A 14,610-nucleotide genomic window follows, 5' to 3' on the forward strand; every position below is an offset into this window, starting at 1 on the left:
AGTAAAAACAACGAAAGGGCAACAAGTTAATGTAATTGAGGACACTGATTTAAGTGAGACATTTTTTGTACGAATGGTGTCATGTGACAATATCAAAAAGGATACAGAAAATGTGCAGCCCTCAGAAATGGACAATGCTGAACATAAAGTTAATGCAGTAAAAGAGGACAAATGGATGATCCCACTGCAGGTAAATGGAGCATTAGTTACCTTGAAACTAGACACTGGGGCAAAAGCAAACTTAATCAGTATGAGTGACAGTAACAATATGAAAGAAAAGCCCAAAATACAGAAAAAGTCAGTACTACTGAAGGACTATAATGGACAGAAAATAGATAGCTTAGGTGTATGCAGACTTAAAGTGACAGTCAAAGACAAAGTGCATCATCTCATGTTTTCTGTTGTGGCTGAAAGACTTGATTCGATACTAGGTGACAAAGCTTGTGAGGACTTAGAACTGGTCAAGAGAGTCTACCGTATAAACTGTGCCATAAGCAGACCAGATGACTCAGGTGATGAAGCAGAGAGCCCATCAAGGATGAAAAGGCCAAAGGGTATCCATGTCTTCAAAAAGCCTAGTTTCTCCAAGAAGAAAGAAAAAGACTTTAAGGTCAAAGAGAAGCCAAAGGAAGAAAAGCACAAAGAGGAAAAACACAAGGAGAAAAAGTCCAAAGATATAACCACAGCAGATGTTGTTAAGCAGTGGAAAGAGAAAAAGAAAAAGAAGAAGCCTGCACCAGAGCAGGAAGCAGTTCCGGTGGGTACTCCTTCTTCCCTCAGGCCAATCTTTGGTGTTCCATTAGCCGAGGCTGCTGAGAGGACTATGCTGTATGATGGGATCCAGCTGCCAGCAGTTTTTCGAGAGTGCATTGACTACATTGAGAGTTATGGCATGAAGAGTGAAGGAAACACTGAAACCCTCTCCAAGCAAAGATCGCAAGGAGACCTCGATCTATACAATAGCAGATCAATGACAATGCCGCAACTGCATCTTGTCATTCACCGCCAGAACAATCTCATGAAGACACATCAGACTTACCCGTGTTGAGAAGATCCACACGTGAAGTAAAAAAGCCTGATAGACTTAATCTTTGAGTACAATGTAAAGCTTTGAAAATGTGTTGACTGTTTTGAAAATGTTTATGTTTATAGAGCACTAACAAAAGTGTTACTGATATTATCTTTATTGTTTTCTTGAAAGTTGATTGATGTTGATTTTGTTAAACCTCAAAGAAAGGGGGATGTAGTGATCAATAACATGTCATTCTATAGTGGACAATAGGTGGAGCCATAGAGCTGCATAGAGCTGTATACACTACCCAGCTGTATATATATTAAGACTACATTACCCATGAGGCACTAGGCTACCCACAAGGCAACAGTCAAGATGGCAGCCTGCACACAGGAGCACACATGCTGCATCGCTACAGATACTGTACCTAGAGAATGTGTACTGAATAAATGACTAGCTAGAAGCTAGCTGTTTTCATAATAAGAATGTCTAGTTATTAATGAACATAACAGTGTGGGACAGGTAAACCAGACCGGGTAAGGGCGGCAAGTTTCCTTCGCAGAAGGACATTAGTGAACCAGTTGGGTTTTTACAACAATCCAGCAGCTTTGCCCTTTTCTAATGACCGGATTCATGGAATTCAGTTTCACAATTTACCAAAGTACGACTTGAACTCACAACCTGTACATTACTACCATAACCACGAAACTGCACCAAGACCTTAGATTTTAATCCCCATAAAAAGGAAACTTCTTTCAGTGGACCCAGCACACACAAAAAGTTGATCTGGAGTCCACCATCTACCTCCCCTGATATAGCCACATATAAATAAACTCTAGACCGGTTAACACAATAATATACTCAGCTTGGAAGATTTACACAACTTCTTGGAAGATTTACACAACTTCTCTTCAGTCCCTTGCACCGTAGTCTCCTCTTGCTTCCATGTGAACTGAAAATATTGGAAAAACTCCAGTCACCCAGCTCATTGCCTCAATCGACGGGCACATTCCTACTGCAACTTTGGCACGGCGGAGAAGCGGTTTCCACACTGAGTGGCCCAAACGTTGCAGCATATCTCCAGAGCTTGGGCCTGACCGGACTCTGGCGTGGAGCCATGCGAGATCCCCCCCTCCCTCGCAAGGTGGTCATCTCTTGAGTTTGACACCACAGAGCACAACTTCCAGTGAAATTTTAAACCAGATTTAGAAAAGTGTTCGGGGTCTTTTGAACCTCCTGGACATTTTATAAAAACTTACCCAGAGCATATTTAAATGCATTGAGAGAGTACAGATTGCATAGACTAGGCATGTAATCAGTCACGTATGGAAGATTAAGGGGTATTCTAATTGAGGTGTTTAAGATGATTAAAGGGTTTGATAGGGTAGATAGAGAGGGGGAGGGAGGGGTCTCTAGCTGGCAGCTACAGTACACGCTATCGAAGCTTTAATGGCTGCAAGATACCAGGTTAGGTCAGTGCCGAGTTAAGCAGAGAGACTGCACTGGGGGTCAGGACCAACAGGGCAAGACAGAGAGGTTGAACCCCAACATGTCACTATAATTGAAGGGGGGGGGGCAAAAAAAAGGAAGACCACAAAAAAATTAAAAGCTAAAAATACAAATAAAAAGAAAATGGCTCCCGTGTGTTTTTTTTCAAGGATCCGATTGGCTCATACTAAGACGCCAATCATCCCTACTGTATTACAGACCCACTGACAAAAGTTTTTAATACAGATAAATATACTGTAAAAATAACAGCCCTGGAGTGACTTCCATTCACTCAAAAGATACTGTTGATTTCATATTACACGTAATGGATTACTGGAGCAATTACAGCTGCAATCTTATCAGGGAATTTAACTGACGTAAAGCACACAAGCAAAGCTGGAGCAATTCGTAACAGTCATCTGAATCCCGAGATTAGATTAATAAGAACATAAGAACATAAAAATTTAGATTTTTTAAAAATTCCCTCATGAAACGATTATCAACTCTATTTTTTTTCTAGTATCCCTCCACCTGCTGCTGGGAGAGCAGCCAAGTGACTGAGCGGGCTGCTCGGGCACATACTCCAGGATATCATCAATGTGGGCAATGTAACATCCCCTGGCATAACACACACTGTAGTACCATAGACTTAGTGTATTGATGAGCCTCCAATGGCATTGCTCATGGCGAGTCCAATGATATGGTGAAGGTTTGAGCGCTGTGGTGAGAGAGAATGAAAGAGAGAATGAAAGAAAGAAGGACTTGCATTTATATAGCACCTATAATGACCTCAAGACATCCTAAAGTGCTTTACAACAACTGAATCTTTTTAGAAAACGTGGTCACTGTTGTAATGTAGGGAACGCAGCAGCCAATTTGCGCAGAGCAAGCTCCCACAAACAGCAATGAGATAAATGACCAGATCATCTGTTTATAGTGACATTGGTTGAGGGATCAATAATGGCCAGGACACCGGGAGAACTCCCCCGCTGTTTCTCGAATAGGGCCGCTGGATCTTTTATGTCTACCTCAGGGAACAGATGAGGCCTCGGTTTAACATCTCATCCAAAAGACGGGTAGGTAGTCTACGAATGATGGATACGGTAGTGTAGTGGTTATGGTACTGGATTAGCAAATGCTGAGATTGTTGAGTTCAAATTCTGCCGTAGCAAGTTATGAAACTGAATTCAAAAAATCTGGTCATTTGTGGGCTGACTTGTGTCTGTGGGTACCTAGTTTTGACAGTGCCACTCTGTTACCTTATTTCACACCAGTACTAACTGAGGTATGGGACTAGATCTGCAATGTGTTTTTTCAGCCAGATGATAGGAAGTGTATAGCACATGGAGACCTGTGGAGAAGGAGGGGGTGGAATGACTGCCTCATTTACTCATTGGTGTTGGGTATTTTGTGATGTGGAGAACAAGACAACAATTGCCATGTTCACCATATCACACCCCCTGAGAGAGTTACAATGTCCCAAAAACTCTGAAAAACCATCGCACACTGCAGAATTATGATCGTCAATAACAGAAGGCTTTTTATAACATATTTCCGGTGGGTTTCTCAATCAAAAAGTAATTGCCTTTAACAACAACAGAAAATTCTGGAAACACTCAGCCGGTCAGGCAGCATTGTGGAGAGAGAAATATAGAGTTGTCTTTTGCAGTTCAGAAATGGGACCCTACAAGTAAAAAGGGGGTTGATATTAAAATCATTATTAGCAATGCCTGTGCTCATCTTTAGTGCCAGTGACATGAGATGAAGGATGTTTAAAAATGGGAACATCAGATTTCTTGCACTCTCTCAGCAAAACGTCAAATTTAAAATAGCTAAAAAGTAAATGATCTCTCGCAAAGTATCGCTTGCGGGTGTCAGATTTTAAACATCAGGATATCCACTTTTGATCATTGTCCTTTTTAGCTAATTGCTTAGACTCTATTCAGATAGATGTTTTAACTCACAGGGCCATTTGCTTGTCCACACAGAGACAGATACTGGGCCAGACTATCTAATTGCTAGAAGCATGGCAGCCTTAATACCTGAATAAATACCAAATATTAGAACCCATGAGTTTGAGTTATTTATTTTTCACTGGATCAGCGGAGAATTACACACTAGCTAACATATACTGGCCCTAAAATTGCACTGTATGATACGTATTGGCCCAGAATTTGCAGAAGCGGGGCATCCCGCGGTGAGCCTCGCGAGTTACATTGTTTTTCCTCACCCTTCAGCTCAAAAATGTTTGCACCACAAATTGCTGGAAGTACAAATTGGTAACGAGATCAACGGGACATCTGGGACCTTGCTGAATGATGGCATCAATAGTCTATCTCCTTAACCAATGAGATTTAAGGATAGAAACATAGAAAAATAGGAGCAGGAGTAGGCCATTCGGCCCTTCGAGCCTGCTCCACCATTCAATATGATCATGGCTGATCCTCTATCTCAATACCATATTCCAGCTCTCTCCCCATACCCCTTGATGCCTTTTATGTCTAGAAATCTATCTATCCCCTTCTTAAATATATTCAGTGACTTGGCCTCCACAGCCTTCTGTGGTAGAGAATTCCACAGGTTCACCACCCTCTGAGTGAAGAAATTTCTCCTCATCTCAGTCCTAAATGTCCTACCCCAGATCCTGAGACTGTGACCCCTCATTCTAGACCCCCCAGCCAGGGGAAACATCCTCCCTGCATCCAGTCTGTCTAGCCCTGTCAGAATTTTATACGTTTCAAAATTCTGAAAGAGAAAGAAACAGAGCGAACGACGGAGAAGGAAATAGGGTGAATTAGATACAGAAAGAGAAATAAAGAGGGAAAGAAAGATTGGATTAAGAGAGAGTGAAGAGACAGAAAGGAAAATTAAGAGAAAAAATTAAAAAATTAAAAAAATCTCCAGTACCAATTTACTACCTACAAGAATGAGACTCCACTGTTTCAACTGTTCCCAGTCTGGGCCTCCAAAATGGAATGCCATTGTGGGAACATAAATCGTGTCATTAAAAGGATCCTTATGTCATTAAATTCTAGCCCTAATTTTCCATGGCGAGTTGAATTTGTTTTAACAGCAGAAATGCAGCAAGTTCTTGAAACTCGGGGAGTTTTTTTAATTTGTTGTTGGGAAGTGGGCGCTGCTGGCAAGGGCAGCATTCATTACCCATCCCTAATTGCCCTCGAGAAGGTGGTGGTGAGCCGCCTTCCTGAACCGCCGCAGTCCGTGTGGTTGATGGAGAGCTCTCGTTTCCGCGAGACTAACAGCAGAGCGACGCAAATCGTCCAGCAATTTGTGCCAGCGTACCCCTTCCTTGCCACAAATCGCTGTATTTTTAATATAAATGCACTATTAAGGGCGTGCGCATTTAACTTGCCATTATTTTCCCAGCAAATCCTGGGCCAGTGTGTTTCTTTGATATGCCCCTCTCTATTATTTTAGCAGAGGTACCAACATATTTATTGCAAATGGGTTAAAGCCACTGCTGAAATAGCAGAGAGAGAAATTTCAGTCAGACACATTAAGCATTTATGTACCTGTTTAATTCTGTTCCTGTTTCTGATGAATATACTGGCAAGCAATCAAAGAGTACACTGGGAGTTGAAGGGGTTATTTCTTCCCCACCCCTCCCAGTTAATACAAAACACTGCTCCAACGCTTGCTCAGTTGACGTTGGTCACAACTTGGGGACACAGCACTAGAGCGGCAACATGTGCTCTGCCATCTCCACAGTCCCACCAAGTCACAAGTAGGAGAAATTGTTAATATTAAAGAGGGTTTGCCTGACACAAACCCCTTATTAGTCAGTGATGAAGTAATCCTCTGTCACTGCGGGGGGGGGGGGGGGGGGGACACACTCAAATACTGTACAAAGTGTCTTAAAGAATCTGATCACAGACATAGCCATAAACAATCACAAACTGCTGTGCCAGTAATATTTGTCATGTCAGATGGGCTCTCACCCTATGCTCCTCTAACTCTGGTCTATGTATCTCCTCACTCCACTATCACTCTGCAGAATCTTAAACCATCACACCCCTGTAATCTGTAATTCTGTTTCTCATCGCCCCAACCTTGCCTGGTCACATCTCTTCCCCCCACCACCCCCCCCCCCCCCCCCCCCCATCTTCAAAAGTCTCCTCAGAGCTTAACTCTGACCATACCTCCTGGGGAACTTCCTCGGACTCCTGTTCAGTGTCTAGCTTCTCCCTCCAACTTCTGGCCCACCGACTAATTTAAGAATATTTTAAAAGGCACGGCGTGAATATTCGTTGTAATTGATGCGCTAACCTGGCGAGAGAGTCGCTACTTTTCTTGAACTCAAACAGAACGCACATCCACCGAGCGAGCGATACACCCCAATAAATTACAGACATGCATTATATAATTGCAAATCTTTCTAAACCGTGGCGTTTGGGACACCACTTACACAAGTAAACCGGATCAAGGGAATCTCCATTATAAAAGATCTCCACCTCTTAACATCGAGAGGACACAGCTGGACTGGTATAACTAAACACAAACCAACTAGAAATGAAACATGTACTCACTGCGCTATATTAAACTGGCAGGACTGGGGGGAGAGAGAACCGGAGCAACAATGTACTAAATCTGCAGGCAGAGTGCAACAGAGAGACGTTACAATGCGTTAACTGGTACATTGGACCCATTCACACTCAAGTGTGTGAAAGGAACCAGCAAACACCCCGCCAGCGTGACATACTTGTTAACCCTCCCATGCCCCTCCCAAAAGGGTACTCCAATCTGATCCAACATATATAAGCCTACATTTCGTTGTACTGCACTTGTGCACTAACAATGACAATAAAAGTTGATTTGATTTATAAAGCCATACAACAAACCCATGACCTACTGCACAGAATTACCCACTCCGAGAAGTTATGTCGGTGCCAGTTGACAGCTGGAAGAATTTGTTCAGCATCACCCTGGTGAGCCCAATATCACAGGATATAGGAATGAGAACTGCGCCACCCAATATAATTCAAGTTTGCTCCATTTAAATCGAAAACTGGGGAGCCCCTGGCTGGAAGCGAAAGTACAGCTGGAGTGGACAGTCCCATATCAAGTGGACCTTCTATTTTTCATCTCTTCCCCTCTCCGTTGGGGGAAAATTGGGAGTTAGAAACACGCCAGGCTCACAAACAGCGGCTACAGGGCTCTCTAACTAATAAAACATGCATTCAGGAGAGAGAGACAGAGAGAGAGAGGAGCACGGAAATAAACACACCTACCTCTGGTCTCCAGGATTGTGCCGGGCTTCTTCATGGAACGAGGGGCGTCAATGCCTTGTGCTGGGGGTCAGCGGTTTCAGCAGAAGCCAAAGTGGGTCAGCTCCACACACACACAGGTCCTGACACAGAGAGCCAGGACAGGAGGGCACGGGCTAAACCTCAACCTGTTGGCATCTTCTCAACATAAAATCACTATTTTTTTTGCAAGAAACAATTGTCTTTTGATTATGGGCTTTTAAACTTCAAACATCAACTTCGCAGATCCAGTCCAGTCCAGTGAAAGTTCAGATTTACAAGTTTGTGAAGTTAGGAGGAAAACTTCCCAGAAACTTTCCTCAGGCGGGATCTGTCCTTTTGTCTTCACTGCAGCCGGTTCCTTGCCCACCCCCGGGTCGGGTCCTGTCACAGACCCTGTGCCTGTCCCCCGCCTCCTGTCCCTGTCACTGACCCCATCCCTCCTCGAAGTGCTATGCGAAACCTCTCACCTTCATTTTATCCACGGTAGGGAAAAGGTGTCCGCCGGGTCCTAGAGCTCCACGGCGTCCCGCGGATGCAGACCTATTAACCCTTCCAGCGCTGCGCCACTGTCGCTTTAGAGTATCGTAGCCCCAAAAAACATTCTGTAGATACAGTTTCTAATTTGCAAACTATTGAAAATAAAAACAGACCTATCTTTCAAACTGAACGTCAGCAACCTTCAGCAAACATCTTTTCAGTCCTCCAGATGGCCCTTCCATTACGTGTTTGCGCTATAAATTTTAAATAGTATTTTTAAAAATAATTTACGTTGCAAAGTACTGTGAATGCTAAATTCAGACATAATATACAAAAACCTTTCCATCAGGATTTACGGGTGTTTTTTTTTGTTTAAAATAATTAGTAATTTTCAATTTATTTCAATAAAGTGTGTGGATGGATTTAATAGTTGCATATTAAAAATACTGTTAAAAATTTTTAAAGGAATTTTTTTCCCTGCCCCATCCGGTCACAGAAGTTTAATAATTCCATCTGTTTTAAAAGCCAATTGGTCATTTATCTCAACTGCTGTTTGTGGGACCTCACTGTGCACAAATTGGCTGCCGTGTTTACCTAGCAAACAACTGCAAAAGTAATTCACTGTCCAGTCTATATCAATGATTAAGGACCATTTCCTGCTGAAAATCCGTTTTTACTGTCATTGTAAAAACCCAGAAATAGGCCATTCAACCCAACAGGTTCTATTATTGCCTGTAAAAAAAAACCTGAGGGAAAGTCAGTGGAAACAAATGGGACCCCAAAGAGCCCAGGTAAATTTGGGGGGCTAGAAATCAGTTATTTTGAACATCACTAAAACTCAATAAAATACCCAAGGACTTTAAAAAATGTACAGTCAGGCTAAATGACAACCCACAATTATTTACAAAGTTAATGGATATCACTTTTAATGGGCTCTCGCTTCACCCCTAGATCTATATAATTTTAATTGAATGTAAAATTGAAGAACCCGATGTTTATAATTATGTCGCTATCCACTTACCTGCCACTATAATGGTGGGATATTAAAAATGATTGAAGATTATGCAAAGGGGAACAGTTGCAATCTTGCTTTTAGTTTTTTTTAAAATGTCTGCGCGTGTGACCTAAGTCAGTATTTGATTGTCTTTTAGGCAACTATCAGTACAGTAACTGTTGCTCTAACTCCATACCCAGATAGGCATGAAAAAAAAGATATATGTTGTCGTATAAAAAATTACGTAGAATTTACAGCACAGAAATAGGCCATTCAGCCCAACAGGTCTGTGCCGGTGTTTATGCTCCACACAAGCCTCCTCCCACCATATCACCCTATCAGCAGAACCTTCTATCCCTTTCTTCCTCATGTACTTATCCAGCTTACCCTTAAATGCATCTATGCTACTCACCTCAACCACTCCATTTGGTAACAAGTTCCACATTGTAACCACTCTCTTGAGTCAAGAAGTTTCTCCTGAATTCCTTATTGGATTTATTAGCGATTACCTTATATTTATGGCCCCTAGTTTTGCGCTCCCCCCACAAGTGGAAACATCTTTTCTATGTCTACCCTATCGAAGTCCTTCATAAGTTTAAAGACCTCTATCAGGTTACCTCTCAAACTTCACCTTTCTAGAGAAAAGAGCCCCAGCTTGTTCAGAAGGTAGTCCTAACTCAAGACTACACTTCAAAGATATATGTTCTACATCAGTAATTACAGACCAATACTTAAAATTGATCCAGATTCCTTTAAAAAAAATCCAAATTGCACTGCCTTCATTTCTTTTCCTGCTGAAAATCAGTGACCCCAGCATTGCACGTACACTACGCAATGTGCGTGCTGGCATCACGGATGCAATTCACACGCATCCCCGGATCTGTTTTTTGATAAGGAAACAATGGGAAGTTTTGGGGGGAGTTCTCAAATTTGGAAGAAAATTGTTTTTCTGGATTCACCACTCAAAATAAAATCTGTCAATTTATCAGTGGGTCTCTATAATATCATCTATCTCATTTATACTGAACTTTCTAGGAATGTTCTAACCCCAACTGGAATATCAGTACAGTTTGACTTGATGCTATTCATCGTGAAATCTGCTGCACTGAGGGAGGGGGAGGGGCTTGCCATTGAAACCAATATTCCAAAACTAATGGCTCTCTTGTGATGTTCCCCATTGGTTGGTCACATCCAACTCCCATGTCAGTGACTCAGTCCTTTCCTGTACCTTGGTCGTTAATTTGTCCTATTGTAATCATACCTCTCTGAAATATGAAACAATATCAATAGCTTATAACCTGGTCCAAAGTCCAAAGCACTCCATATGTGTAATCATGTTGGGGGTCACTAATTTGGATAACTATTGAAGCAGAGTAAGCTACAGGGCTATGGGGAGAGCGCGGCGAAGTGCGATTAGTTCTGGATTGCTCGGGCAAAGACCAGCACCAACACATTTGGTCCAAATGGCCCCCTTCTGTGCTGTAAACTTCTATGGCTTTCCACTCAATTAAGACTCTATGCTGCACCCATTCTGAAAGGGGGTTAAGTATTCTAGAATTAATCAAAGTAGTCAGCATATGCTTTGAAACAATGAATTTGATGCTCTAAAATCTTTCACCTGCAATTCAGCCAGACCTCATTAGGCTGTGGTAAAGTTTGATGACCTTTGTCCCTGTTTCTATTGCTGTGAAAGTCAATATTTGTAAGTAGCTCCAGAGCTAATACACTGCTTTCACTTGGAGAGGGGGAAGGCCTAGGTTCAAGCTATGGCACAAGCAATCCACAAATTTTGGAGCCAAATTAAACCATTTGTCTTTCCTAGTGCTTAAGGGGGGGAATTTTTTGGAGGGGTCAGCAGGCGTATTTGGTGGCGGGCTTGGTGTCGGATCATCACTGAACAGACCTGACACCAAGCGGCGGAGAAGGCAATTTAGATGATTAAGAGTTTGCTAACAGGCACTTTAAAACTATTTTAAGCTCACCTTTAAATTCTACGAGTTCACCCACGGGTTCCCCACTGTTCGGGGATCATGTCAGGTAAGCAGGTCCGGAGTTGTGTCACGATGAAACCATCTCTTTACTTGACAGCTGCAAATGTGCTATAAAAGCTCCCATCTCACAGCTGTTCACTTTCCAAGGTCAGAAGCTTTTGCTTACTGCATTTGGAAGACAGATTGAGCTTTAAGCAGGTTGCAAGTGTTTGGAGCAAACTCTGTATCTAGTGTCACCTCATTGGAACAACTTCTCCCACCATTGACAGATCGCGTCTGTCATCTCAACCTCACCTGCCATCTATTCCATCAGCATCAGTGCCCTTGAAACTACCTCACCTTGGTCCTCAGAATCCCACCATGATCAGCCACAACACCAGAAGCACCAGGCACACCAGCAGCACCAACAACAACACCAACTTTCTCCGCAATCAACTAATGCTGCACAGGACACAGGGCATCAGCACCCGACCACATCGCTGGCCGGAAGGCCAGGGATGGCCTCACCATAGCCAGATTTATTTCACTTGACGCTGTACACCCTGGCTGCCAACTGATGCACCAGGTTGGCAACATCCCACACCAACACCATAAAGCACCCCTACAATGCCCAAGCCATTCCTTCCACGCTCATCACCATTGCAGGGGGTACCGTTATGTCTCACCATTCACTGCAACTCACTAAGCCACTGCCAAAGGTGCACACAAATCTGTGAAAGAACGCAAAGTGTTGAAAATAAAGATTTCAATGTTTGACAGCGCATTAGCTGAAACTTCACATGAACATTGGCTAAAACATCCAAGTGCCTACCCTTGTGTGTTGTTACTTGGTATGATTGGACTAGGATAAGGGTGAGCGTGAGGGATGGCTAGTGATATAGGAAAGTGATAATGTAGATAGAGAGGAATGGGTGGAGGTACAAGGTAAGTTGGTGTGAGGGTAGGGAAGGCAGAGTGATGGGGATGTGATGAGTGGCACAGCAGGATGAGGTTGAGTGTGGCTTTGCAGAAACATTTCATGATCTAATGAGATCATTGAAAGGTTTGTGCCACTGCAGCCTGGTCCTCCTAACGACATCCCTGCTTGTGTCCTCCTGTGCAATGTGCAACCAGACTGCGTTGATCTCCTGGGGAGGACTCTTCTGCCCATTGGCAGGGAAGAGAACCTCCCTGCGTGCTGTGACTCCCTCCATAAGCATATGGAGGAAGTCATGGGGGATCTTGGTTGCAGGCGTGCACCTCTGTGCAGTGCTCGTCAGTGTTTGCAGCACCTCAATGCTGTCAAACACTGACAGCACAACTGTCAAATAAAATTTGCACATGGTCCCTTTAAGGAAACCAGCTGATGACGCGTCATCAAGTGACGTCATCAGACCTGCTTCCTTCAATTGGCCGGGAAACGCGCTGGGCGGGCTTAATGTAGGATCACTTTGGACAGCAGGTTGGAGCCAGCAGCGGGGTCGCAACCCGCCACCGACCCGCCACCGACCCCAGCTCCAGGTAGGGGAAATCGCGGCCTATGGTTTCTGATATATTGCAGTAGATTTTGACTTTGGGTGACAGATAATCGGCAGCCCGTTTTACATTTCTCCCGATTTTTATTTCCATTGAAGTCAATGGAATCAGGAAAGATGTAAAACAAGCTATGCTATCACCCATTTTATACTATCTCACTAAGTCAAAATTACCCCATTTGTCACTCCATTTCTCTGGGTTATTTTGGAAGCAGTTTATCGTTCATTTAAAATCATTTTGATTTCAATGTGGTAAGCACAATCTTAACATGGCAACTGGCTCCATTTTGGACTTTCGGTATCTTTCGTGTATTCAGTGTATGTTCCACTCATAAATGATCACATTACATCACAAAATTCATAGCGGGTGCTGATAACCTTGGGGAAAGCGAAAGAAGAAGATGAAACTATTTAAACCTTTGGTGGTGGCAGCATGACAAAGCATGCACTAGAATCACTTCTGGTGGATTCACTCTCTATGTTTCCTACATTACAACAGCGACAACACTTCAAAAAGTACTCCATTGGCTGTAAAGCGCTTTGGGATGTGCTGAGGTTGTGAAAGGTGCTATATAAATGCAAATCTTTCTTTTTTTCTTTCTGGTTAAAGAAGTTTCTCGTGAATTCCTTATTGGATTTATTAGTGACCATCTTATATTGATGACCTCTATTCCCCCACAAGTGGAAACTGTTCTTATTTTCATTCCAGTATATTGTCATAGTTGAGTGGAACTGCATCAGTTTGTATTTTGTCCCCCCAATTTCCCTTCTCCCCATGCTTTCCTGAAGGCACAAATAACAGGGACACAACTTAACAATGAGGAATCTAGGAGGGAGAAGAGAAGTTAGATGGAACTTTTTCACCCAAAGGGTAAAGAGTTATGGAATGAATCAGCAGGGAAGTTCACTAAAGGGAATAGCATAGATGGACTCAAGACACAATGGATTTCCGTAGACTGAACGGACTGGGGGATATGGTAGGAAGGCATGTAGGCGGGGTTGATTTATGAAAAAGAATGGCTTTGTTGGCCCTCATGAACATTTCCCATTGCTAAAAAGTCATACATTCTGAAGACAGCTGACACAAACAGGAAAAGGTATGAATTCAATCACTGCAGCTGAGCTCTCGTAATATTGACCCACTCTGTCAGTACTGACTCCCTTTAGCCTCTGGCTCACATCCAGGGTATACTTCGGCACATGAGACAGAGCTGAACAAAGCCAAATGAAAAGGAAAGGCACCAAACTGACACTGAGGATAAACAACATAAATATGAGGAAGTCAAGAAGAAGAAAGGGCCATTCGACCCATCAAAGCTTGTTTCTAGTACTCAACCAGCCGCATCCAACTGCAATCTGATTTCTGTGTCTATGGCTGTAATTATTTGGTAGATTATTCCAAATATTTATAACTATTTAGATAAACTTTTCTAATATCTGTTCCAATTTACTTTTCACTAATCTAAATTGCGCACTTGTCCTACTGACTTGACTTACCGTGAAGTAATTTACTTTGTGCACTTTATTGATATTACTTAATACTTTACATACCATTACTCTTATCTGTGGACTCAAGAATTTAAACTGCTTTCAACTTTCCTCATAGATCATTCCCTAAACCTGTTGCTCTGCTTTAGACTTTTTCCAATTCACGTATGTTCCTTTTGAAAGAGGATTATCAAAACTGTACACATACTCCAAGTTTGGTTTGGCAAGTGCATTATTTCACCTCGGCTATCCCGGCTATGTAACCCAACATTCTATTTGCTCTCTAATTGCTTCTCCACATCATCTTGACATTGAAGGTAACTCCTCGCATTCAAATCCCTCCATGGCCTCGCTTCTCCCTATCTCTTTAATGTCCTCC

General features: G+C 42.8%; 1 protein-coding gene across 2 annotated transcripts in view; it reads right to left on the reverse strand.

Moving 5' to 3' along the window:
- The window catches only part of tc2n (tandem C2 domains, nuclear), a 118,094-nt gene extending 109,894 nt beyond the window's left edge, over positions 1 to 8,200 (reverse strand). Inside the window, exon 1 of one of the 2 annotated variants that reach the window (XM_086002726.1) lies at positions 7,750 to 8,200. The gene's annotated coding sequence lies outside the window, so the exon portion shown is untranslated. Of the gene's footprint in view, positions 1 to 7,047; positions 7,164 to 7,749 lie in introns of those variants that run through there. The other variant, XM_086002725.1, reaches the window with a different exon arrangement.
- Between the last annotated feature and the right edge of the window lie 6,410 nt (positions 8,201 to 14,610).

The sequence above is a fragment of the Somniosus microcephalus genome, chromosome 12 (genome assembly GCF_052327205.1).
Source record: "Somniosus microcephalus isolate GS21.2 chromosome 12, FLI_Smic_1.0, whole genome shotgun sequence".
Lineage (NCBI taxonomy): Eukaryota > Metazoa > Chordata > Chondrichthyes > Squaliformes > Somniosidae > Somniosus > Somniosus microcephalus.